Source organism: Takifugu rubripes, chromosome 15 (assembly GCF_901000725.2).
Source record: "Takifugu rubripes chromosome 15, fTakRub1.2, whole genome shotgun sequence".
Lineage (NCBI taxonomy): Eukaryota > Metazoa > Chordata > Actinopteri > Tetraodontiformes > Tetraodontidae > Takifugu > Takifugu rubripes.
In genome coordinates, this window is record NC_042299.1 from 194,396 (window position 1) to 208,783 (window position 14,388).

The 14,388-nt window shown below is 45.4% G+C and overlaps 1 long non-coding RNA gene across 2 annotated transcripts; it reads left to right on the forward strand.

Moving 5' to 3' along the window:
• The first annotated feature begins 5,327 nt into the window (after window positions 1–5,327).
• On the forward strand, window positions 5,328–7,675 carry LOC115252813 (uncharacterized). 2 transcript variants are annotated; one of them, XR_003891143.1, is made up of 3 exons: window positions 5,328–5,369; window positions 6,869–7,013; window positions 7,616–7,675. It is a non-coding gene; the product is annotated as an uncharacterized lncRNA (long non-coding RNA). The 2 variants fall into 2 exon arrangements; XR_003891142.1 differs by having other exon boundaries at window positions 5,345–5,369; window positions 6,846–7,013.
• Window positions 7,676–14,388: the final 6,713 nt, after the last annotated feature.

Below are 14,388 nucleotides of genomic sequence, written 5' to 3' on the forward strand. Positions count from 1 at the left end.
AGGTGTTTGCACTGGCCCATATGAAAGTGATCTGTTTTTGTCTTCTTACTTGGTCCCGCTCCCTCAGTCATTTTGATGACCAGAAGCTTTAGCGGTGGCTTAAAATCAGAGATAATTGGCTGAATAGCTTAGCGCCGTTGTTTGCGCATGAGCGGTGACCTAAAGGTCAAAGTTCAGTTGTCATCTGACTGGCTGCCCTGTATGTCAATCAAGTGACGGGATGAATGATAGGCTGATATTTTTAATGTCACGCCGCGATCGACCGGTAGATGGCGATTGATGTAATGAGCAGCGCTGCTGTAGATGATGAAGGGACGTGGTCGCTGCCCAGGTCCTCATCCGATGGTGACAGGAAGTCATCCGGGACACTAAGATCCTGAAAGATAAGGACTAAATGAGTTCTGTTCAATTACTGAATAGATAGATAGAAAAATAAAAAATGCCAACATTTGTAGACACGGTAAACACACCGGTCTTTCCTCGTCTCCCACCGTAGTCGCAGTGAAGCCAAGCGCTATAAAGGCTTCGTCAGATTTCCTCGTCTGAGCTTTCAGGAGACTTTCGTTTGTCTCATCATCTCCGTCTCTCTCCGCCTTTCTTTTCATCACTTAAGTATTTTTTCATGGTCTCTTGAGGGTTTGTTCACTGCACTTCATATCTCTCTGTGCTGCTCTGTGCTGCTCTGTGAAGCTCTGTGAGGCTCTGTGCTGCTCTGTGAGGCTCTGTGCTGCTCTGTGAGGCTCTGTGCTGCTCTGTGCTGCTCTGTGAGGCTCTGTGCTGCTCTGTGCTGCTCTGTGAGGCTCTGTGCTGGTGTGTGCTGCTCTGTGCTGCTCTGTGAAGCTCTGTGAGGCTCTGTGCTGCTCTGTGAAGCTCTGTGAGGCTCTGTGAGGCTCTGTGCTGCTCTGTGAGGCTCTGTGCTGCTCTGTGAGGCTCTGTGCTGCTCTGTGAGGCTCTGTGCTGCTCTGTGAGGCTCTGTGAGGCTCTGTGCTGCTCTGTGCTGGTGTGTGCTGCTCTGTGCTGCTCTGTGCTGCTCTGTGAGGCTCTGTGCTGCTCTGTGCTGCTCTGTGAGGCTCTGTGCTGCTCTGTGCTGCTCTGAGCTGCTCTGTGCTGCTCTGTGCTGCTCTGTGCTGCTCTGTGCTGCTCTGTGCTGCTCTGTGAGGCTCTGTGCTGCTCTGTGAGGCTCTGTGAGGCTCTGTGCTGCTCTGTGAGGCTCTGTGCTGCTCTGTGAGGCTCTGTGCTGCTCTGTGCTGCTCTGTGCTGCTCTGTGAGGCTCTGTGCTGCTCTGTGAGGCTCTGTGAGGCTCTGTGCTGCTCTGTGCTGCTCTGTGAGGCTCTGAGCTGCTCTGAGCTGCTCTGTGCTGCTCTGTGCTGCTCTGTGAGGCTCTGTGCTGCTCTGTGAGGCTCTGTGCTGCTCTGTGAGGCTCTGTGCTGCTCTGTGAGGCTCTGTGCTGCTCTGTGAGGCTCTGTGCTGCTCTGTGAGGCTCAGTGAGGCTCTGTGCTGCTCTGTGCTGCTCTGCGCTGCTCTGTGAGGCTCTGTGCTGCTCTGTGAGGCTCTGTGCTGCTCTGTGCTGCTCTGTGAGGCTCTGTGCTGCTCTGCGCTGCTCTGTGAGGCTCCTTGCTGCTCTGTGCTGCTCTGCGCTGCTCTGTGAGTTTGTAGAGTTTGTTTTGGTGATCGCTGCTTCCACAGAATCTGTGATGTGGGTCCTCATGCTATCCAAAACAAGCAGTGCTTTTTTCCGGTGAAAAACTCCTCCTGCGCGCTTGCTGTAGCACTCCGTTAACCATTCCTTCATCAGGCCTTCCATCATCCCCCCTTTGGTGTTAACTTTGACCACGATGCCACTATAAATCCCCAGTGGTGGAAGTTGTTGTCCGGATGCCGTGCATGCCGGAACGCAGGTGAAGTGCGTTCTCTCGTGGCCTGTTGTTTTCAACAACACGGATGATGCGCCTGTCTTGTTAACAGTCCTGGTCAGAGGCAGAGCAGACGTCAAAGGTGCTTCGTCCATATTTATTATGTCGTCTGGTCCCATGGAATGTTCTTGGATCTTTGTTTCAACGAATTTGTGGAAGTTTTTAATTTTTTCCTGATAGTCAGGGGGGAGTTCCTGACAGAGAGTGGTCCGTGTCCTGATGGACAGGTTTTTACGTTTCATGAATCTGAAACACCATGACGGCCCCGCTTTGAAATCTTCAATATTCATTTTGCGGGCGATTGCTTTGGCTTTAAGTCGGATCTGTAGAGTGGAAACACCTCGGCCACCTGCTCGCTGTGTGTTCACCCAGTCCTCCAGGACATTTTCAAGTTCAGCCCACCTGCTTTTATGTCCCCTGAAAGCTTTTTTCGACTTTGGGCATTGCATTAGCTCCTCCCGCTGCCGCCTCCAACGTCTCACCATACATTCATTAACGCTAAGCTTGCGTGCAGCAGCGCGGTTTCCTTCCTGGCTAGCTAGATCAATGGCCTTCAACTTAAAACCTGCATCATACGAACTTCTTCGTGTGGGTTCCATGATGAAGGGGCGAGGATTTGAAAACAATTAACAGTTGGTAATTTGTCGTCCGTGTTCTATCTGCTAAAGAAAAAGTAGCGTTTTCTTCTTTGCGTTGATTTTTCTTAGTTTTGATTCTAGTTCCGATTAGAGCGCCCCTAGCGGTGGAAGAAAAATCCATAAATAAGCCGCACCATAGAATAAGCCGCAGTGTTTAAAGTTTAGGGAAAAAGTAGCGGCTTATAGTCCGGAAAATACGGTAACTTGGAGTCGGTGTGCAACTACGCTAAAACGATGTGGGACTCCGGAGCATTCTCTGGTCCCCTCCCCAACCTGGCCAGCGAGGAGATGTTTAGCCGCATGTCGTCGCTGGCTGTCACGGCGGTGCCCCGAAAACCAGGTGGCCTTTGTAGACAGTTGGAGCACTTTTTGGGGAAAACCTGGTCTGATTAGGAGAGACGGTGTCCATCCCACTATCATAGAGGGCCATAAAACAGCTACTCTGCAAGCTCCGAAACCAGACTACAAAGCAAATGATGTCCTTTTTAGGACTAATTATTGTTGCAACTGGGGGCCAAATTATGCTGAAATTACAGCACCGTTGCAAAGACTGATGTTTGGAAACTTAAAAATGACTTCTCCACTAAATTGGACTGAAAATGCAGAAACGGCCTTCTGTGACATGAAGCAAGCCTTGGTGTGGAGCACAGCTTTAGCTTTGCCAGATTACAGCAAACCTTTGGTTCAGATGGTTGATGGCACAGGACATTTGATGACCTCAGTCTGAGCTCAACAGTGGAGCTAAAATGAAGCCAATAGCATATTTCTCCTCTAAACTTGACTCTGTAGCACAGGGGTCACCAACCTTTCTGAGACAGAGAGCTACTTCCTGGGTCCTGAATCATGTGAAGGGCCACCAGTTTGATACACACTTCTGAAATAGCCAATTTGCTCAATTTACCTTTAACTAAATGTCATTATTAATAGTTAATGGTATTCATCTCTGCAAAGACACTGATCATGTTAATGATTTCTCACAATCAATATCAACAATGATTTAACAAGATCGGGAACAGATCAATATCAATATGCAACACTTTATTTCTATATTTTGTCTTAGTGCAAGTGTTTTTCAAATTGAAATAAATGTTCAAACCATTTTAAAATGATCACTTCTCCAACAGTCCTAGGAAATCACAATGTCCCATTTTTACCAGCCACTGACATTTTTTAACAAATCATGAATTACTTTGCACCACGTTTGTACAAATAATAAATCATGTAAAATACAAAGATAAACTTTCAGATTTTAAAATAAATCTGATTACGTTTTGAACTTCACACTTCAGTCTGCAGATTTTTTCACATGAACATTTTAACCTAAACAATTGTTCCATTTTACAAACACATTTAACAAATTCTGAAGGAGACACCAAATCTGGTGTCCGTTTCTTTGTCCGTTGGGGGGGAGCCTGGCGTTGCTGCGGTTACCAGTGTGTTGTCCTCTGGTGGGGAACTTGACAGTGCAGCTCTGAGTGAGTCTGGCAGATGTGCATCAGGGAGGCGTCTTCTGTGTTGGTTCTTGATGAAGTTCATGTCAGAAAAGGCTGATTCACAAAGAGAGGTCGACCCAAAAAGGCTTGCAACCTTCATAGCTGCTGTACATACACCACTGTACTTTTCTGTGTCAACAAGGCACCAAAAGTTTGGTGCAGCCTGAGAGGCTTTGAGCTGCAGCTCATTTCACAATGTTCCAATTTCAATTAGCATCTGTGCAGCATCCAGGCTGAAGGTTGCACTGAACTGCTGAGCAATGCATGATATGTCCACGTTCATGAAAGGGTTAGAAATGAAGGACACACATGGCTCAAGCTGATCCAGGTCCCAAAACCTGTTCTCAAACTCTTGCCCAAGTCTTTTTATGAGCTGAGAGCCCTTTTCTGCGCTTTAGTCCAAAGCCTCACATGCAGAAGCGTTGTCTCTCAGCACCATCTGCACTGAGGGGAAGTGCAGCACCTTTTGTCTGGAAATGCACAGAGAAAATGTTCATCTTGGCTTTAGATGCATTTACAGCACTGATCCTCTCAGCAACAGTCTCACCTTTGCCTTGCAGCTCCCAGTTCAAACTGTTCCGTTTCCCAGTAATGTCCATTAAAAATGCAAGGTCCAGTGTCCAGCCAGTGTCCTCCAGCAGCGCGGCGTCTTCCCCTCTGGACTGCATGAACTCTTTTATTTCACTCAAAAGGGACAAAAAAGGAAGCAGAATCTGTCCCCTGCTGAGCCATCGGATTTCTGTGTGTAGGAGCAGGTCACCATATTCAGTTGGCAGCTCCACTGGGGACACATTTGAAAATATCCTGTTGAAATTATTCTAAATTATTCTGATTAAAAATCAAATTGGCACGCTGATTCCAAAATTACAGTCATTCCCCCCCAGCCCGTCAAGTTTTGAAAGCTTCTCCTCCAGATCAGCAAATTTCCCCTAATGAGCTGGAGTCAGACTGGCCAGCTGATGACAACTGGATCAGCTCCGTTGGTGCCGTCACCATTAAGAGGTGTGTGCAGCCCCCAAAAGGTCAGAACTGTCAATATCCTATAGGGACACTTTGAACCAGAGGGGATCCTATAGATCAAAAAGTTGACCCAGTTTGATTCCGCAGCCAAAAACGAACATCTGTCAGACAAACTCCAGTTGTTTCCCAGTATTTCAGTTCAAACGTGGACCAAATTGTTCTGAAGAGAGGCGCTTGTGCTGAATATGACGCGATCCAACCACGAACACGTGACGTGTAGAGGAAGAAGAAGCGAAAGTGAAAGTTCTCAACTTCGGGCTCCATCTTGAGTGACCGAGCCCTGATGGAAAACCTCTAATATTCAGGTAGCATTTGGTTCTTTCACTGCTGTCGTCTCGAATCAATGTTCCGCTGCGAGATGCGGCTTAATAACCTGCGTGTGCGCAATGAGCGTGCGCGTGTTTCGGACGCACATTGCGGCTGGTGGACGGGAATGTTGTGACGGATGATCAAACTTTGTAGCGTGTTTCTAACTGCGTTTTCCGCTAACCCTGAGCCAACATTTTAGAGGTTGAGGAAGCACATTTTAATACTCACAATAAGTCACAATATTATTTGCAGTTAGTGGAAAAATCCACGGAAAGAGGGACACAAACGCGACAGTTTTAGCCTCCTCTCTTTGTCCCTCCACCAGGGGACAATCAATCCTTTATTTAAAAAAGGAGAGTATGGAAAGAGGGAGAGATCAAGGCATTCCATTTGATTGTTTTAACAACTGGTTCTTTGTGGAATATGAATTTGTTATGATGGATTTATGAAATTTGTTCTGTTTTGAATGAAGCAGTCAAGAAAACGAAAGGAAACCTAAACCCATGGTGTTTTGATATTTTTGGTCCTGAACATGTGGTCAGATCAGATCAGTCTGAGCAGAATTGGGTGTTTTTTGCCCTTTGCTGTGTGTCATCTATTCTATTCAGCATGTTGGGTTGCTTGACTTCTGTTGGGTCATGTCAACTTGATCATCACTTCTGAGATATTGACACACCTTTTTCCTGAGGCTGGCTCCAATGCTGCCAACACACCTGGCCATGGATATGGTGGGACTTCTGTGATGAGTGGGGTCAGAGGTGGTGGACAAGCTCTGCTCCAAAACAAGCTTGCTAGATATGTTTGGGATCTCCTCCGCCACAACCACCAGCTGCAACTAGTAGCTGTGCACGCCATGCAGAGTTTTGACCTCTAGGTCAGGCTACAAATGTTTTTTCCAGCACCATCATGTGTTGGTGAGAAACATGATGCGCCTGATCAAAAAAAGCTGCTTGTAATCTGACAGACGAGCCATGATGAGATGTCAAGGTGCGTTGTTGAAAATGAAGATCCTCTTCTTGGAATCCTGTCTGAGATGACAGAAGATGATGCTGCATTTGACCCACTTTGATGATGTGATGACGGATTTCTGTTTAGTTTTAAATGCATTCTCATCTTATTTGTTGAATTTAATGTTGAGAACTGACATCTTGAAAGAATTTAGGTTTTCTTGTAAACCATAACCAGATAAAAATGATTTCATTTGTATTTGTGTGCGTCCGTCTGATGCCACCGCACCTTCTGAAACACCCAGGAGAAACATTTTTTCCACAACTGTTTTATATTTAACATGGTGTAAATTTTTAAGATGTCCCAAAACTTTTTTCCAATATATATGTGGCCTGTATGTTGTACAGGGTGACATCATATAATAGATTTTGATGTGAATGAGCCGACAACACGTCATTGGACAGACCTCTGCTTGTCTTCATGCTGAGAATCATGTTCTTTAATCTTCTTTTCTGTGTCAGCAGACTGTTCCTGCTTAACCGTTTAGACTCACATTTAAAAATGAGCGAATGTGTGATGGAAGAGGAAGAGAGAGCAGAGTCCACAGTGTCCAGCTGTGTGTCCCTGAAGAGCGACTGGTCCAAAGAGAACCCTTTAAACTTCGGTATTGGACCTCAAGGCTCACCTTTAAAGTAAGGTTTTCTGAACCACATAACTCTGCCTTAGAACATTTCACAACCACACAAAACATAATTTTGTGGGTATTAGCCTCCACTATCGTGAAAAATGAAATTGATCAGCTCTTTAAAATGAAACGGTGCACAGTCCTTTCACCATGTTGGCCTGTGGAAAACCAGTGTTGTCGGCCCGATGGACCAGCGTCCCCGTCGTTGCCAGACCACCGTTGGCCACCAGTTGGGTTTGGGATCAAAGTGGGGGCGTTTCCTGTATCCGGTTCTCCTCACGGATCCATGACTACAACATGTTGCTGCAAGTGCAGAGACGTTTGCTCTGGAAAGAACTTTAGAGCACATTCAGTGCTGCAGGATGAGGGGCTGGAAAAGGTGCCAGTTCTTTTCTCACTGCAGGGAACAGTTAAAAAAAGCAGCTTAAACTCTGAAAACATGAAAATTATACAGAGACATCATTGATTTATTGATTCAGTTGTTATCCAGAATGGATTAGAAATGTTCCTGTTTGATAAAAATGCAGTGAATTGGGATTATTGAACTCCAACCTCTCCAGATTATTTACCTTCATCACAGTCTCATCACTATTTCTGATGTTTCCTCAGGATGGACGAGGACAGAGCAGAGTCCACAGTGCCCAGCTGGGTGTCCCTGAAGAGTGACCGGTCCAAAGATGGACAAATAGACTTCAGAAGTTCAGAGGAAATGTAAGAAAACTAAAGCGTGATGATGTGTTTGTGTGGCACCTGTTAGTCACATTAACAGCAGCAGGTTGTGAGTTTATTATTGGAGATGTTTAACACTTAAACCTCAGACAGTCATATAGTTACAGACTTAATGTGAATATTGTTGATTAGAAACAAGAATCAGGTTTAAACTGAAAGATGAATTCAGACATAAATGCTGGAACAATATTGAGTCTTGATCAGGTTCTTTCATCCTATAAATCAAAGGACTAATAGAGATGTGTTTCATAGTGAGAGGGGGGAGCACATCCTATCAAACTGGGACCAGGCAGCTCCACCAGGAGAGTCCTCTTGTTCACAATCTGGAAGCAGATCTGGAGATGCTGAAATGAAGCCCAAACAAAGTAAAACTGTTCAATATGAGATTTAACTTGTGATGTCACGAATTTGGAGTTGTGTTGATGATTTATTATAGATGGAAATCATTGGTTTACTTATGTTCAGGAGGTGATCTGCAGGAGGTGATAGAAGGTCATAAGATGAGTCTGAAGAGAAGATGTGAACATGTGACTGAAGGAACTCATGAAGCAGGAAGTGGAACCCTGCTGAACAAGATCTACACTGAGCTCTACATCACTGAGGGACAAAGTGAGGAGGTGGACACACAACATGAGGTGAGACAGCTTGAGAGAACCTCCAAGAAGAACATCCAGGACACTCCAATCAAGTGCCAGGACCTCTTCAAAGTCTTATCTGAGCAACAGAGACACATCAGAGTGGTTCTGACCAACGGTGTCGCCGGCGTTGGAAAAACCTTCTCAGTGCAGAAGTTCAGTCTGGACTGGGCAGAAGGTTTGGAGAACCAAGACATCAGTCTGGTGCTTCCGCTCTCATGCAGGGAGCTGAACTTGATCAGAGATGAGCAGCACAGTCTTCTCTCACTGCTTCATGTTTTCCATCCAACATTACAGAAGATCAGAGCAGAAGATCTGACTGTCTGGAAGCTTCTGTTCATCTTTGATGGCCTGGATGAAAGCAGATTTTCACTGGGTTTCAACAACCATCAGCTCATCTCTGATGTCACACAAGTATCGTCAGTTGAGGTGCTCCTGGTGAACCTCATCCAGGGGAACCTGCTTCCCTCAGCTCTCATCTGGATCACCTCCAGACCTGCAGCAGCCTATCAGATTCCTCCCTCGTGTGTTGACAGGATCACAGAAGTACGAGGCTTCACTGACTCCCAGAAGGAGGAGTACTTCAGGAGGAGGTTCAGTGATGAAGATCTGTCCAAGAGAATCATCTCACACATCAAGGCCTCCAGGAGCCTCCACATCATGTGTCTGATCCCAGTTTTCTGCTGGATCACTGCTATAGTTCTGGAGGACATGATGACCAGAGACCAGAGAGGAGAGCTGCCCAAAACCCTGACTGACCTCTACTCACACTTCCTGAGGGTTCAGATAAAGAGGAAGAAGCAGAAGTATGGAGGAAAGCAGAGACCAGGGAAACTGACTGAGGCTGATAAAGAACTCCTTCTGAAGTTGGGTCGGCTGGCGTTTGAACATCTGGAGAAAGGAAACATCATGTTCTACTCAGAAGACCTGGAGCAATGTGGACTGGACGTCTCCGAGGTGTCGGTGTACTCAGGAGTTTGTACAGAGATCTTCAAGAGAGAGAGTGTGATCTTCCAGAAATCAGTCTACTGCTTTGTTCATCTGAGCATTCAGGAGTTTCTGGCTGCCGTCTACATGTTCCACCGTTACACCAGGAAAGACACAGTGGTTATAAATCAGTTCCTAGAATATTTGAAACCAACTCCCTTTTCCTGGTTTTCATGGTTGTTTAATGACGATCCAGCCACATCTCTTGATGACTTCCTCAGGAGAGCACTAATGAAATCTCTCAAAAGTAAAAATGGCCACCTGGACTTGTTTGTTCGCTTCCTTCATGGTCTCTCTCTGGAGTCCAATCAGAGGATCTTGGGTGGACTGTTGGATCAGAGGAACAGCCACCCAGGAACCATCCGGAAGGTCCTCAACAACCTGAAGGAGGTGAACAGTGGTGGAATCTCCCCAGACAGAAGCATCAACATCTTCCACTGTCTGATGGAGATGAAGGATCAGTCAGTCCATCAGGAGATCCAAGAGTTCCTGAAGTCAGAGAAGAAATCAAAGAGGAGACTGTCAGAGATCCACTGTTCAGCTCTGGCCTACCTGCTGCAGATGTCAGAGGAGGTTCTGGATGAGCTGAACCTGCTGCAGTACAACACCTCAGAGGAGGGACGACGTCGCCTGATTCCAGCTGTGAGGAACTGCAGGAAGGCCGAGTAAGTAAAGATTTCTGGGGCCGGACATCGGCGTTTAAATCAAGCGAGTGGATCATGTCAGGTAGCAATACCCCCTCCAGTGGTCATTCCTTCAATTCTTTATCTCCATTGCAGCGTCCATAAATTAAAACAACAACAATTCATCCAGAAATGTTCAACACTGGCTGGATATAAGTTCAAAGGTCAATCCAGACAAACCAACATAAGGCAGGAATAATAGGAGCCACAAGTTAACTGACTATCATGAAATTACTGTCATGTCATTAAATCACTTTTGTTTGTTTGTATACATCGTATTCTAACGACAGAAAAACACATTTTAACTAATGACACGTGACTATTTTGCTTCATTTGTTCAACGTAAAAACAGCCGGCCTCGTTGGTTTAAATGGGTGTTTTAGGTCTTTGTGGCGGTTCCGTTTGGAGCCTTTATGTGACCCACAAAGTTGTTTGAGCCTTTCCACACCCGTTAGGTGGCAACTCCATCACTAGCAACAAAAGGTGCAGTGAAAATGATTTGAAGGGAAACAGGCAGATAGAACAGAAGCTGAGGGCAATCGATGCAACCAGAGACTCTGATGTCATCGATCGGATCGCTGAATTAAGACTTGACGCACCATCGTACAAATTGGATGAAATGCAAAATATCCAAAGAGCCGATAGACAGATAAAAAGATGCACGTTTCTTTAAACCATTTGCTACAATCATTTTAAATATTGAGTAATTATGAGCTGTTCTAAAATAAGACAAATGTTGAGAATAATTCAGTTGCATTTCAGATCTGATGGTCGTTCAAACTGTTGCTCTACGGTGTTGAATTTAGCTTTTCCAGGAAATGAGCTACATTTGTGTTGAGGTAGATTCTCAGATAAGTTGATGAGAAATCCCAAAGTTTGACTCACTATTTTTGTTTCACACACAACAGACTGTCTGGTAGTTTTCTTTCAAAGAGTCATTGGGAAGTTGTGGCCTCAGCAATGACGTCAAACCCTTCTCATCTACGGGAGATGATCTTAAGAGAGAACCAAAGCCTGACAGATGCCGCAGTAAAGTTCCTGTCTTCTGGAATGATGCATCCAAACTGCAGACTGGAGACGCTCAGGTCAGGAGGCCTCTGTTGGTCTTTTCTAAATTTCTTTACATTTTCTGCTTTTCTCTTCACTTTCAGATTTAGAAATGTGTTTTTATTTGCCCCATTTATTCCTTTTCCAGGCTGAGTGACTGCAGGTTATCAGAGATCAGTTGTGGCTCTCTGGCCTCGGCGCTGAGGTCCAATCCCTCCCATCTGAGGGTTCTGGACCTGAGCTATAACCAGCTGAAGGATCCAGGAGTGAAGCTGCTCTGTGGTTTTCTCCAGGATCCTCTCTGTGAGCTGGAGACTCTCAGGTCAGTCAGAGATGATCCAGTACTTTCCCAGGTGTAACTAGTTAGACAATAACTGTTTCCATGTTTGATCTTTGTTATAAACGTAGTGTTACAGTTCTCAGAAAAAAGACCACACAGGACAGATTTGCAGTATTAAATTGGTTGTGGAAATCTGTCCCATGTGAGGATGGTCATCAATGACTAGAAAGGAAGTATCAGTTGTAGATTTGTCTTGTTTTATTTTAGGCTGGCCACAAAACCGCCCAAACATTCAGACCAATCAAAAATGGTTCTTCCTGTCTTTTAAAGATCAGAAGGAAAACTAGCAAACCCCAAAAAGAAAGCTGCTGCAGTGTGCCATGCCCCTTCTCTCCTGAGAAAAGCCATCCCAAAAAAGAGAAAAGCCCAAGTGTGAAGTGAGCCCCCTGTTAAACCTTGGTACCGAAAGCCTGCAGTCATTCTCATCTGAGGTGGCTTCATTCCAGCCAGAAGCCCAAACCTGCCTCCCTCTTAAAGGGGCAGCAGGTCAGTCCAACCACAGAAACCTTCATGAAGATCTGAAGCTTTCAGCATCCACAATTGTTGCACCTCACTTCCATTGGAGTCCAAATCAGAAGTCAACAAGTTGATTCTGCACCGATTCTACACAATGCAACCATTTTAAAAAGGTTTCCATCCATAAGACTCTTTCTGCAGAGACACTGGTGGCAGGAATGCAGAAGTATCACCTGCTCAACTTGGAAGGTGGAGCAGAAACCACCAGATGAGAAGGTCCTCAGCGAGAGGAAGTGGTGGAGAACCATGAAACTTGCTAAGCTCCACCTCAGCTCCAGAGACGGGCTGAGCTGGAGCTGTGGCACCAGGTATCGCCCAGAAGAGCCTCCAACAAACAAGCTCTTCTCTTGGGAGGAGAGGGCTTTGAATCTCAGCTCAGTGTGCTTGTCTCTAGTAGGTGGCAGCTGCACCTTTTCCTGAGCTCCTTGTTGATGCCCTGAGGGGAATTGATGCTCCTGCAATGTTTTCTGGCAGCATTGAGCTTGCAGTGGGGCAATCAAACACACTGTGGGGGGGCTCTCTTTCCTTCTCTCATCTGGAGAACAAGTGACACCAGCTGCCAATCATTGTTGGAGAAATGTGCAGTCAGGGGAACGATGCGTCCAGACTATAGCCACCCTTCCAGCATCCAGCAGTGTCTAAAACCTTTGATTTGGTTTCACCAGAGAGTGTAGGGATTGCAGGGTCGCTGCAGCATCGCCCACAAGCTATCAGGAGTGGGTCGCTTTGTCCCAACTCCTGACAAGAGTTGAGTGCTATTGAGAAATGTGCTCTCACAAACTTGGAAGGTATTTTGACCGACACACACTTTACATACGCTGTAGATCTTGTCCAACCCCCCTGAAAGAACCCAAAATAGGAACATGCGGCAGATAAGCCGGTGCAGGTCCAGAGGTTTGTTGCTTGGAAGCTGTGTTTTGCTCTGGTACATGTTGATTTTTATTTGTCTTCTCTCAAAATAATTGTTATTTTAGCCTAAGAGGCTGCTGGTTATCAGAGACCAGCTGTGATTCTGTGGCCTCAGCTCTGAAGTCCAACCTCTCCCATCTGAGGGTTCTGGACCTGAGCCACAACAAGTTGCAGGATTCAGGAGTGAAGCGGCTCTGTTCTGGACTGGAGAGTCCAAACTGTAAACTGGAGAGGCTCAGGTCAGTCTTCATTTTTCTACCTATATACCAGCTGCTAAGATGGTGAAGTGAGGCTGTTCTCAACACTGCTGTGATGCACCACATTAAAAACATTCCTTGGAATATCGTGAATTCAGGTCTGACCCAACTAAGAACTAACGTAGGTTTAGTACTGACGCAGATAACATGCAGACCTGCACCGTATAACCTCATCCTGCATTTTTCAGATTGATTGAGTGCAGTTTATCAGAGATCAGCTGTGACTCTCTGGCCTCGGCGCTGAGGTCCAATCCCTCCCATCTCAGAGAACTGGACCTGAGTTGGAACCAGCTGCAGGGTTCAAGAGTGAAGCTGCTGTCTGATCTCGTAGAGAATCCACACTATGGGCTGGAGACATTGAGACGTAGCTGGTTGAAGCCAGTCAACTCCCGCTCATCTGCTGCATCACTCACTGACCACTGGTGAAGAGCATCTGTGGAAACATCTGCCGTCTACTCCCTCCATAGATGAAAAATCCAGTTTTTAAAAAGCGCTGGTGGACTTTCAGGAGATCAGTCGATGGTCGACAAAGCAGAAGCAGCTTCGCCTTGAAGTTAAATTAGTTCCTGGTATCACACAATGCATCTTTATAAAGTTCTAAATGGCTCCTCGGCCACTCTTATGAGCATGAAAACATTCTCTTAATTGTCTCTTCAAATGTCTGTATTATACGTTACTATTTTACATCATGCCTTCAGAATCTTTAGGGTTTAGTATTTCCTGTCTCTGTGACATGGAGCATTGGAATATTTCAGCTGCAGCCAGCAAAAACCCATCAGAATGACGGCTATCGGTGGGAACCGCAGGTCATTTGACTTTAGTCAGTCTGTTCAATGTTATAGGATTTATTGCAATCTAATAAAAACTATGAATAAATGTAGGAAATAGGAAATAAAAAGAAGCAAAATGACCAAATAAAACTCCCATGAATACTGTAAATTTAAAGATGTCAAGAATGGAATATCAGCTTAAATTTAATCAAACATAAATTGAAAAGGCCTCCTTTAAGTTTACTGCAAAAATAAACACTAAATCAAGAGCGACACGCGCCAGAAACGTCTCATTCTCTCTTCTGTCTCCACTCATTCTTTTATATTCTCTTAAGATAATGGGGACGGGGTCGTGTGATAACAAAACAACCTAATTGTGGACTGTTGCGTTTGCAAAGTAAAGGCAATACAACTTAAATTACTATTGACACACAATCGTGTGTGCCTTTTATTAAATCAACAACAGGTAGAAAAAGAAACAAGAGCGAGCGGGAAAACCACACCCCTCT